General features: G+C 45.8%; 1 protein-coding gene across 3 annotated transcripts in view; it reads right to left on the reverse strand.

Annotated features, from left to right (window-relative positions):
• DPY19L1 (dpy-19 like C-mannosyltransferase 1) overlaps nucleotides 1-13,588 on the reverse strand; it is a 2,006,077-nt gene that overhangs the window by 1,949,559 nt on the left and 42,930 nt on the right. The gene's annotated exons all lie outside the window — the stretch shown is intronic.

Here is a 13,588-nt window from a genome sequence, read left to right on the forward strand (position 1 = left end):
TCGGTTAAAAACCCTACGACTCGTTACCTTACATAACATTGCACACCCAGGTTAGCCAGCTAGTAAGAAGTCCCCCAATCACTGCTGTGTCCCAATTGGAGGTGGTTCTCCATTTACCACTGTATCGCAAATTTAGGCGTTTTCTCCCACTAGCCAGGTATCTCAAATCTAACGGTTTTCTGTGGGTTGGCCATCTCACCATCAGCCTATTTGTTAACCTGTTGACATCTTGCATTTGGCATGGTTGTGTATGTTAGCCACTGTTTACATTACTGCTGTGTTGCCACTATAGGCATTTCCCCACTTCTAAGGGTTTGCTCTAATACCTGTGTGTTTCAACTCTGGGCTTTTCCCTCTACTGCTGTTCTACACTCTGGGCGCGTCTACGTGTGCTGCTGTGCTTCTCTGCTAGGTGTATTTTCGAATACGGTGTGTTCCAAATCTAGGTTTTTGTCCCATTGCCACCGTCTCTCCACTTTGGGCGTCTCTCCAATTGCTGCTGTGTTTCTGTTCTAGGCATTTCTCTGAATACTACTGCGTCTCAATCCTAGGTCATGCTGTGTTTCAATTCCAGGTTCTCTAACCAACTACTGAAGTGTTTCGACTCTAGGCATTTCTCACACAACTATTGTGTCTCAACTCTAGGTTATCTATCCTATAACTGCCTGTTTCAATTCTAGGTGTTTTCCCACAACTGGTATATAATCAAATTTGGTTGTCATTGACCGCCATCTTCCAATTATTTTCCTGGGCATTTCCCTCTGCCGTCACTTTCTAATCTAGGTTGTAGTCGCATTACCACTGTGCTTCAACTCCAAGTGTTTCCCTTTACTGCTAGATTTGTATTCCAGGCACTCCTACCTTTACTACCCTCTCAAACGGGGTGGCCTAGCATCCCTATCCCAGCCCCCCCATCCATCCCGTTTAACCACTGAGCCAGACCCCTACACGAACAGGACTGCCAACACACACTAGAGCTGGCCACACCATCAATCAAGACCACCACCCCCCCACACAATTCTTGTCAAACAGAACCACACTCGTCCAGAGTCACAATCCCGCACACAGCCGCACACCCTCTAACTCACAAACAAGAGGAGCTCTCTGGCAGTCCAAAAGCCCCCCCTCACCCACCCAACCTCATAACCACTTTCCTATGCATTTCTGAACCATCCCACACCCTCTCCAACCCCACTTCCAAGACATCCCGGGGGTGCTGTGATAGCCAAAACAAGCTCCCACTGCTCCCCACCCCTGCCCCTACCAACACGACCAGCCTAACAACCACTTCATCACCTGCCTCGACCACACCCCCCTCGACAAACATGGCTGCCCAACCACATAACCTCTTCACCCGTCCCACCCGACTACCACCACCAGACCAACCCCAGTCACTCCTTTCCCCCCAATCAGAATGGCACGTCTTGCCCTTTCCCGAACCCTTGCCTCAACCCTGTGCCCGCAGACCCCCCCCCATCCTCTCACACACACCTCTAGCACCCAAACCCATAAAACTTAGAAGATGAGACCACCCCTCACCCTCAAATCTAGCTGCCTGGCCAACCCTGCATCAGACTACACACCTCACCCTTCCTAGCCCCTACATCACACCCCATCTGTTACATATGCCTCCCAGTTCCCTCTTTGAACACAACCTTCCCCCCTCGACCTCCACTGGGAACCAAACCCACACAACATCAAACCCAACACCACTAAACGCCCCAGCTCCATTTACCACCACCCCCTCACCAGCCTCCGATCCCATGCCAGTCCTCTCACGAAGGTCTGCAACCGCCAGTTCTCTTCCTGCTCCCAATCCACCACCCACACCATTCCTGCCCCTGACCAACACCATCCTTCCAGTCACACCAACCGACCCAGTCCAACTGATCACACCGTCCTTCTCAAAACCATTTACTCATCCACAGACCCCCTCGATATGACAGACCTTTCGCCAACAGCCTATGTGACTCACTAGAAGCCACATTAGTTAACCACCCAGTACTCACCCTACTGGGGGACTTCAATATCTGGTTTGACGTGTCCAACAACTCCATGACTCAACAGCCGACCAACAGTTTAGAGGCACTCAACCTTACCCAGCATATCACAGGACCCACCCGCACTGCAGGCCAAACCCTTAATGCAATTTTCAGCTCCTCGGACTCTCCATCCATCCATCCATCCATCCATCCATCCATCCATCCATCGCTAGAACAAGGTCAAGGTATTACCTGACCTGGCTGAAGCCCTGCTACACACCCTCCCCTCACTCCCAGCCATATATAGTACTACACCCATCAAGCTCTTTGACTCTTTGCTCAACAACTCACTCAAGCCAGCTCCGCTCCCTCCCACAAATGACCAATTCTCAAGTGCCCCCCCCCCCCCCGAAGGTGCCCAAAACCACTCCCTCCAACGCAAATGGCGTGCATCCAGAACCCCTAAAAGCAAGTGTTCGCCAACCATCAACAAAACTACAAATCAGATCCGAAAGGCCAAAAAGCCTATTGCAATAAAAGAATCCTGAGCTGCCAGCTCCACAGGATCATCACAGAATTCCTGAACCCTTCTTTCATCTCTGCCCCAACCACCTCCTCGCAAATGCTCTGCAACTCCCTCTCTGAACACTACCACAAAACAGCCCTAGACAGAACTGTGTCATGATCTCTGCTTCCAAAAGGTCAGGGTTTTCCCAACTCCCTTGGAAGCAGATCCATAACCCAGGTTCCGAGTGCCAACCAGTCCCAATTGGGACCTTTTGGACCCAGTCCTGGCGCCAGTGGCACCAGGCTCATAAATATGCCCAGTCCCAGCGCTGGAAGCGCCGGGCTCATAATGCTTGGGTGGACTTACCTGCAGCAGACCATGCTGCTTACTTGCCTGCCAGTTGAGTCTCTGATCCTCTTCTGTTTGGAACTACTTTTCCTGTTGGGTGGGGCAGGAGCCACTCCCTAGATTCAGAACACTGGAACTCTTCTGGAAAGCAGGAACTCTTTTCTTAGCTAGGCGTGGCTGTGGAAGGAGACACCTAAGCACTACAGGAGGCTATTTAAACCACACCCGATGGATGAATCTTGCTTTGCGTTATTCTGCATTCTCAGCAGCAGAACGCTCATCGTGTCTTCTGCATCTGATCCTGGGCCTAAGGAAAAAGGCTTACCATTCTGAATCCAGTCTTCAGCAACACCTATAAAGACAAGAAAGAACAGGTTAGCATTACGGTCTTCAGTGACAGCTCTTCACTTACCTGGTCCATCGGCTGTCACCAACGCCTCGCGCTGCATTCCGGCATCTGAAAGACAAAGGCTTACCTACTCTTCGTGCGCTCCGGAGGTCTTCACACTGCATTCCGGCATCTGAAAGACAAAAACTTACCAACTCTTTGCACGCTCCGGAGGCCTTCGGCGCTGCATCCCGCATCTGAAAGACAAAACAAGGTGCGTTTAAAGACATTGGGGAACTTTAATACTCACGTGCCATTACTCCTTTCCACATCTAACCCAGTGGGTATTCCGGCACCCTGCAGCCGCCCCGAACTTGTACCTGCAAAATAAAAAGACAGTTAGAGCGCATCGTGAAGCAGGCAACAAGCGCTTACTTACGTGCTTCCAGGCGCTTCTATTCATCACACGGGCTCCATCTTCAACTCACTTCAGCCCGCCATCCGCCATCGCCGGAACCCTGCAAAACAAGAGACATCATTACTAAAGACTTTAAAGACATTAGAATTACTCGAAACTTACCGTTCGTGCAGTAAACTACGGACAGCAGTCCTCTGAAGTCAAGAGGCCTGCTCCCCTTATCCAGTGAAGAAACTGGTTACAGCACCCTGCCTCGAGGCAGATGGAGAGCACAGCGTTCACTTACCTAAGGTGAGAGCGTTAACCTTTGGGGTTCTACAGGAGAAGAGAAAGGGAAGAAGAGAGAGACATTCAATAACCCAGTTCATTAATCCCACATTTTCTATCTGCAGACATCTTACCCTTCGAGCCAGACATACAGTGCACAGAGGTCCAGCCCAAAGAGCCAGCCGTGTGTTACACCTCACCTTTGAAGATACGGTATACGCCCAGTCAAGACCGGCACCTCTACGGGAATCAGGTGAGCGTTACAAACTGCCACCGATAATGCCAAACTTTCCAACCTCAGCGCCCACCCAACACCTGCTCTGCATGAATCAACCCTCCTGCCCTCTGAGACCCCTTCGTTATGCTCTTTCAACCTCGAATGAGGAGTGAGTCAAACTATTATCCAACAGCTGACCCTCCGGCTTCCCCCTCCTTGACCCTTGTCCCGCCTCTCTCCTAAAAGAAACCTTGACTTTCACATATGCAGGAGAACTAAGGGCCATCCTTAATGACTCCATTACCTCTGGCAAATTCCCAGAACCCTTCAAAATCGCACATGCCAAACCCGTTCTAAAGAAAGCATCCCTTGACCACCTCCAACCAATCAACTACAGTCCCATTTGCAACATCTGATTCTTGGCACAGTTCATCGACAACACACCATGCTCACAGCTTAACTGTTTAGTGGAATCCACCAACCTCCTAGACACAAGAAGGTGTACTGTAAATGTGGTATTTTAACCCATTATTTAAAATCTTTTCTCAAGGGGACAACTCTCGCCCCGCCCTTGGGTTGGTTCACCCTCCCTCACTAGGCTCTGTCACTCCTGCGCATTTGGCCGGGGGCCAACCAAGTGCCCTCCCTTCTGTGTGCTCTTCTTAGTGCGGGCCCTACTTCATTAGCTCTAGGCCCCACTTGTTGCACAATTGTGGCTATGCCTCTGGCGAGATGGGGTGAAATATGAATCTAATGAGCTAAAGAGAGGAGTTATATCTATTCAGCCCCCTGGGATGGGCAGCAGGGTAAGGGACATGGATTAATAGCACAATAGGTGTAATGCCCTGTCTCACTAACAGTTTTCAAAACTGCCCCCCAGACACCCCCACCCAAATGTTGGGGCTGGCTCCGCTCCTGCTCTGGATGACGAGTAACCACCTCTTTCGGAACCCAGGGAAAACAGAGATCATGGTGTGCGGCAATACAGCTCTATACCTGCAACCGTCTCCCTGGCCACCTTCCCTCGAAACTTCCCCTCCACCCCGCCCCACCCCCACCTCACCACTGTCAAAAACCTTGGCTGCACAATGGACTCTGACCTAACTTTGTCTCACCATACTAACAAGGTGTCCAAATCCGGTCACTTCCATCTTAGGCTTCTGATGCACATCTTCCCTTACCTCACCTACCCCAATAGACTGGCTGCAATTAGGTCCATTGTCATGACCGGATTGGATTATGCACACTCCCTCTACCTGGGGGCACCAGACTACCAACTAAACAAACTCCAAAGGTTTCAAAACTCGAAATCACATCTTGCTTACTCTTCGTACCCTACATTGGCCTCCAATTGGACGAAGGGCCACCTTCAAAATCCTGTGCATCACCCACTGAGCGGTGCACAAAGCCATCCCCAATTGCATACAAGAAAAGATGATGCCTTACCTCCCAATCTGCACCGCAAGGTCAAGCACGGCCTTCCTCCTAGTGGTACCCTCCTCCAATTCAGCCAGGATTGGAGGTTCCACCTACTCAACCGTGGCGCCAACATTGTGGAACTCAGTGCCTCCCCACATTCGACACAGCCAAGAAGACACATGGCTTTCGGAGAAAGCACTCAAAACCTGGCTTTCTCTCTAAAACCAGGTGAGGGACCATTTTGGACACTCAACCTACCACCATGGGCCAAAAAGCAGCATGGAACCACATCAATACAGGCAGGTTAGAGCAACCAGGACACAGAAACTATGAACCATCTAGGACCCTACATACTTAACAATTAACACCTAGTTGCTCTTATGCACCAACACATTGATTGTGCAACCCTAAAACAGTCTAGAAATGTAATGCCCAAGATTCCAAACCCAAAGAATAGCAGCACTTATTGCTCTTACGCTAGGACTGGGCTTGATCACGGTCTTCCACCAGGTATGCACTACATTTCCAAACCAGGAGATATTTATCTCTTTATTTGGAAACTGATGCCCAGGAATCCAAACCTGAGTCCTAGTAGCACTTATGTTCTTATGCCATGACGGAGCTGGATAATTCTTTTCCTCCTCGCATGCACTATGTTATCAGTCCAGGAGATGTCTGTCTGTTAATCTTACTTATCTGGGAATGAATTGCGCAGAACTAAAAACCTGGGGCCTTATAGCACTTATGTTCAAACAATACCATTGGGGCGGATTGTGTCATGCACTATTATGCAATGTGCTCTCTGAGCAGGTGATGCTTACCCTGATCTGTGTGGGAATGAATGCCCTGAAACCTTTTACCTGGGGCCCAGTAGCACCCATGTTCTGAAGCTTTTATTGGGCTTGCTCTTTGGCTCTACCGGATATGCACGACATTCTATCATATGAGCCCTCTAGCACACTGAGCTCTCATAAGGACAATGATGCAGTGTAATTTCACAATTCAAACCATAAACTAGGACGGGAATACCCAACCACTCGCTGCAAATACCCGGAATAATGTGCCCATTAGCACTTCCGCTCTAGCATTAGAAATGTACTGACTGAATCCACCTTCAAGGCAATACGCTCTTAGGATCGGGCAAGGAATCTGGAAAGGCACGCTCCTGCAAGTGACATCGATGTTCTGTCGCCTGCTATCAATAATCTAACCACACACCAGACCAGGAACACTTAAACCTCTGCTGCATGTAATGTCAGTCAGACACAGAACCAACAACACGACCTAGTCTGCTACGCTGTGAACCTGAAGGTCCAGCAACAGTCATCATATCTAGGATGTACTCGTAACTCTGATAGAACAAAATTGGATGTAACTGCATACTGAGAAGATGTCATCCAATAAGCAATTGCAGACTCAACAAGACACAGGGATGACCATAGACGCTGATGCTGTACCTTTGGGTTCACTGTGATTACGTGGTCTTTAAAGTCCCATACTGATGCATCATATGTCCCTATTGCCATTGCCCTAACATGTTCTACATAAATACCCATAATCCACACGGATTGGTGTACATAAACAGAACCAAATTTGTTAAGAGCACCAACACGGTGTGTCCCCTTTCTCGCCACGATAGTCAGGTGCTCCAAGCCCCTTAGATGTTTGGTAAAGGTTATCCCCAAATAAGAGGAGGAATCCTTCATCTGGCCCGGTGGATTAGCTGAACCGCTTTTTTGCTTCAGATTTCTAGCTGCTACCTCAATGTCACTTGAGAGCATTGAGTGAGATATATTTGAACTTAAAAATAGAGGGACTCTTGGTACAGATGAGATTCTTGCTGGAATCCAATCGAATTCTCAACAGTCAGAAACACACATTTGCACAACCAATACCTGTCTTTCTAAACATACAGATCCTGTTTGTAAAGCATTTGTAAGGCAAAACGGGCTTATCCTCTACATTTGCAAAACCAGACCTATTGGCGGCGCCAATGCTGGTTTACTTTTAGTGTGTGTTCCCTCCTATTATGAGAAAAGGTCCAGGCACTGACCTGCGAGTGACCTGGTGACAGGGCACGACAAGCTGTCACTCTGGTACTTAAAGTATGCTGCCCTAAAACATGAACGACAATGTGTAACTAGAACTATTGCCAAGTCCCTCCACCTACCAGTTGGAACGGGGCTAGTAAGCACCCCAGTAAAGTGAACATGCCATATATTTGATAACCATAAAATCGGGATCAATGTCACAGTATAGCTGTGTGTCGCTAGTCCCATTAGACTAATGTAACTCAATTGTAAAACTATTACATGGGACCCTCGATCAATAAAAATTCATAGACTTATTCCTACAGAGATTTACTACACACACTGCCTAGTTATAGGCAGGAAAAAAACATCAATACCATGTTCATTTAAACTGGCATCTCACCCACAGTGCTTACCGGCACTAAACAAGGCAGAATGGAAATACAAGTGCAACTCCTCCTTCCTCCTTACACCCATGTGTGTACTACTCTGGCAGCACTCAGTGGGTTGCCTCCTTTCTTCAGCCATCTATAATTAACTTAACACCAAGCTACCAGCACCTTTTGGAAGGACATTACTTGGCCGGAGTGTAATCCGAGGTAATTTCTCCATTTTCTCTCTGCACTAGCGTACCAATACCAGAACTTTGAGGAAATACATCAGTAAGTGTGCGCAGCGACAGACCTAACTAGCCAGTATTCACACGTGACATAGCCCCATGTTCCAAATATGTAAGTGTTACCTTCTGGGGATCTACATACAACATCTGAGGATAAGTGATGGTGAATGGACCCTTATTCATTTTTCGCTTTTGCAGGATTGGTCCCCTTTTGAAATATACGGATCTATGTGATCACTGGGCATTTCTTTACTAATTCTGAAAATGTTGAATTTTTTTTTTAATGTATGCACGTATTCTTGCAAATAAATGCGGGGGGCGGGGAGGGAGAACCCTGCAGCCCCACTACACCTCCATGCAGAATTAATACCCCTACCTCACTTACCATCTATATTTGCTTGAAAAAGTGTAAACATTCGATGACAAAACCCAACATTTTCGTTAGCAGTGATGGTATTAGCCATTTTCATCCATCACGAAATAGACATGAACGCGTGTCCTAGAATCATACCATAGTAGCTCAATAACAACATGAGAGGGTGATTAGATGGGATAGGTGAATGATCCACACCAAGTGAACAAACACGAAGGGATGCTTAGAGAACGTTTTACATGAACATTAAACATTTAGATTGCCTTTCTATTTCTGTGTATATGGGCTTCTGAGCCCCTGCTACTGACGTAATCGGAATCCATCCCTCAAATCCTATCTGCAGTCAGTCTGCAGTTCATACTCAATGAACTGGTAGCAGATGCCTTTTGCACCAACAGTAGGCAGGCCACAAAATGTGCATGCACCGCTGGCCATTGGTGAATTATAGTGGATATAAAAAGATTTTTGATGTCAATCAAATTATTATCTTTGTATTTAAATACTTCAATTCACTGCACAAGGGTCAAGTCAAGCCTCGACTTCCAAAGAAAAGGAGTTGGTTACGACATGTGCACCCAGCAATCCTTTAAACAATACCAGCCATCATAAAGGTCATGGTGAAGGATGAAAAATTCAAGAAAGGGGTATGATGTTTTGAGGAAAGTCCAACCAGTGACTTGGTGGAGGTCACATAAGCACTTCAGTTTAGAAACTCATGAAGTGATAATTCACTTTTAAAAGAAGCAGCTTCGTCTACAGGTGTCAAAAGAATATTTTCTTCCAATGGACTAATTCTGTCCACATTGATAATCCGTTTGGGATCTGAAAAACTGGAATGCTTGTTTTTCCGTTAGCATATTATGAAACAACCAACTTAAAATAAAGGTGAAAATAAGCCAATGTGTTAATAGTTGTGTTGGCTTAGCTGACATTTAAATTCCACGTAAAAACAATTTAAATTGGATTTTAAATTAAAAACAAAAGTTAAAAACATGCTTGTTTTATTGAAATACACGTTTGCAGTAGCAATGCATTTGAGAAAAAAAATCTAGAATCTATATTGTTGCTCTTTCAGTTAAATTAAACCACATAAATGTCAAATAATATATTTCGACTAAAACAGCATGGAAAGTAAGCCATGCAAATGTTAATGATGGGCTTGCTGAATTGGAGATAATTCGCCTCCAAAACACTAAGTTAATAAAAGTAGTTGCTTATTATTTTATTTTTCAAAGGCAATTAACAAATCATCCCTTTTTTGTGTTGAGAGAAAGGAGTATGTATAATAATTATACAAGCAATGTAAACAAATGAAGTGCTGTGAATTACATTTGCTTTCTGTAATTCGTTATGAAGTGAACGATTTCTTAAAACACTAATGCAGATGTATAAATAATCGTTAAGTGTTCAAAATAAAATCACTTTTAAGCGTACCAATTTCTGCTGCATGACAATTTTGGAAGTTGTAGTTCTCATTCCACAAGCAAGATAGCAGCTGCCACTTAAGAGGTGTGTTTTAAAGCTATATTTTTGTTACTTTTGCATATTTCTTTTATCTACAAAAATATTTGTTTCTAGTGTATCAGTTTATAATAAAAGGGAAATCTTTCCATTTTTTTTAAACAGGCAATTTAAAGCATGATCAAAGACATGGGGGGTCAGGGGGATTTCAGGTTAAAAACTACTTGCCAGCCATACAAGAGTCACTCGCCATCTCAATTGTATACATACATATAACATGTCATTTCCTACATTCCAAGACTCAAATATCACTAGCCAATTGCTACTGGAGAGTGCACGTTTTGCACCCTGATCTAAACAATGAATAAAATCAATTTCACTAAAGTCAAATCCACCCTGCAGTGGAAGTGGAGAGTAAGACATGGTATGCTGCATACATGTGGGAAACTAGCATGAATGCCAGGGGGAATGCGAGACTTATGCCTGGCTAGAATCTTGTAACTTGATTTTTTTTTCTTCTTTTTAAACTGGGGTACTATTCTCCAAGAATTTTGCTCCAGTCAATCCATGATTCGGTAGAATCTTCTAAACAGGCTCTGGAATAGATTGAGCGTAGTGTTCCTCACTGGATTTTCCAACAGAATAGATATTAGAAATCACCAAAAGACTCCGATGATTACCAAGATCAGAAAGAAGGACAATCTACTTTCAGTATATTTAGCATTCAGATAATTAAATCTAGGGTCATGCCAAGTTATTCGTTTTTAGATAGTAGATGGAGTAAGGCAGCCTAGACTAGCATTTGTTCAGAGCAGAGGGTAATTTCAAAGAACAAATTCAATAAGCATAAAAAACAGGAGTACAGGATCATGACCTAAAGTTTTAGGAAGAATACAGCATTACATCAAGGATAGTCAGCACTCCGAGCTACCCATGCGACAAGAAGAATACTCATTTCAGAAATCCCTCACAGGTGAGTAAGGTCTATTGGGAAAGGTGGGTCTCTAGCTGAACGGTTACAAGACTATGGGCCTCATCACGAGTTGGGCCTTAGCCCTTAAATGCAGCGGTAACGCTATTCCTGACACATTTAAGGGCTGGCCCAATCTCGAGTTTGGCCTTAACTGGATGCATTGACCTCCAGCTCAGAGCTGGGAGGTGAATGCGCAGGCGTAGAGGGCATTTTCAGCGCAATTAGCATCAGCGCAATTCTAAAAGTGCCCCCAATTAAAGCTGTGCCACTACTTGTGATCTGCCGCAATTTGCGCCAGACCGATTAGCAGTAACACGAATTGCGTTGCAGGTATCCCAGCACAATTAGCGCCGTTATACCGCCAACCTCATGATGAGGCCCTTAATTAAAATGGTGGTATAGTTCCCTCTTTTTCTAAAGTGGCCAAGCTAGGGGAAAACCAGCCATAATACATTTTATTTCATCACATCCCCCTCTTACTCCTTCCCCCAGCTGCCTGCTGCCAATGCCCACAGCCAAGGTAGCTGTAAACACCCAGTTTGAAGGTAACTGACAGGACACAGCTCTTGACACTGGAGGAGCGTTTATCCTCAGATTGCCATAAAATGTCCCAAGAGTATGATGGCAACTGTGAATTCTTTCCCCACAGCGCGCTCTTTCAGTATCAGTAAGGCAACTGCTGGCACATGACCCCTTTCCGGCATGGAGAGGCAGGCACTGGCTTGTGCTGAACCAGAAAGGCAAAAAAGTTCCAACAAGAATAGTGTTGGCAATCAGTTGAGTGCACAACAGAGGGATGAAATATGCAACAAATCCTCTTTAGCTATCCAATTTTTGATGTTACAAAATACACTCAAGCAGAAGGCTACAAGAATTTACAGGAATGACATGTCACCTAGCAAAGAGAGGCACTGTTGGAAGCAAAATTACAAATGTAATGAGCACAATAGCTGGTCATACCAAGGAAAGAGGGAAACTGTGATAGGAACCGTATATGTCAATGTGATCACCTTATTAGGGTCAGGCTCCATCCCATCCTTACGAAAAACATGCTCAAAGAATGTGTGTTTAGCAGAATTCACATATGCACTTCTTTCAGCATCAGGTGTGCCTGCTCCCAAGCCAGACAGACTCTCCTCAAGTGGTCAGGTGCATCTTGATTAACCCCAAAATATCATTACTGCACTGAAACGGCAGCAAATGAGCCTTATGATCTTTGAAATGTACTCTTGAAACATTTCAACTGCAAACAAATTCTCATAATTTAATGGCTTATGGTGGTATAATCACAGATGTGTTAAGTGATGCAAGCCCCTGTCCCACTTGCCTGACAGATGCTGGTCATACCTCTGATGGACAAAAGTCTCAGCAAAGGTCACTGAGCACAGCAGATGTATAACTTCAAGGGAGTTCTGAGATGAAGCTGGGCCGGTCAACCAACATACCACGGGCATCTCCAATGCAACTCCTTCTATGAACCGACATTTCTTGTCTCCAATAACCCCTAGCTCTCTGCTTATGGCAATGAGTAGAGTTTCCAGAATCCCCTCATCTCCCAATGATGGTAACTTTGACTGAGGTCCAGCGCTCCCAATTACATTTTCTTTTTTGCAGACTGACGGAGAACTTGGAAACAAAAATTCAGTAGGTCTGTTCCATAGCTGGGCATTCACAATGTTGGGATGGAAAGGAGTATATCCCACCGCCTAGGCACTTTTAGGTGAGGAGAACCCATATGAAGTGATGGTAGTGTATAAGGGGGAGAAAACCGCACCAATAAACACAATGTAGAAGCAATGTAGCGCCAACAGTAGATGTGCAGCACTAGAAAACACATAGAACAAAATTCAATTTTGTATTAGCCCATGAAGCATAGGCTTGTATGATTGCGCTGCACCCCGCCAAACTCAATGAACCCAGTTCACTAGGCCCAACTTAATTATGGCAGAATTAATCCGTGCAGCCAGTTCTCACAGAAGTTCACTTCCCCCTTGTCCCTCCAACTGTTGCAAATATTTAGTATCCGTCAGAAGAATGCGCCCTTCAAGAGCGTGAGACAACACCAGGCTCCGCAAAGCGTCCATTCATCTCCAGTTAACTGCCAATAGGGCTGTAATACCCACCCGGCGAGTGCAAAGCTAGGCTCACGGGACTGACTCGACCCCCACACCTGTGCATTCCATGATAAACAACCAACCCTCCTTCCTAACACAAATCAAGTGGCCATAAAAGATCCAAGCATGCGCAACCGTTTCTTCCTGCATAAAACACAACCCTTGTAACACGAGGTACAGGGAAGGATACATTAAAGATCAAACCCAGGGTGGAGGCCTTGAGTGCGGGCAGTGCAGTATCACCAAAGCCCTGAATGTGTGGGTCAGCATGACTGTATTTTGTCCTCCCTTCCCCATGGCACCATTCTATGTGCCGCCCAGGTGCATGCCACAGTGCCACATTGATGAAATAGGGAGTTTAGCGTGTTAGTTTAGATGTAACAATTTATACGAGCAGCCTGACCTTCACCCAAGACTGAGATGAGCACCAGTGACCCACGTAGATCCTGATCGACGGCAACCAAACTAAGAAATTGTAGCCTGGCATCCCCTGTGGATCAGGCCCATCGTAGGTCTCTGCCAATCATTACC

Source organism: Ambystoma mexicanum, chromosome 5p (genome assembly GCF_040938575.1).
Source record: "Ambystoma mexicanum isolate Mex_15411 chromosome 5p, UKY_AmexF1_1, whole genome shotgun sequence".
NCBI lineage: Eukaryota > Metazoa > Chordata > Amphibia > Caudata > Ambystomatidae > Ambystoma > Ambystoma mexicanum.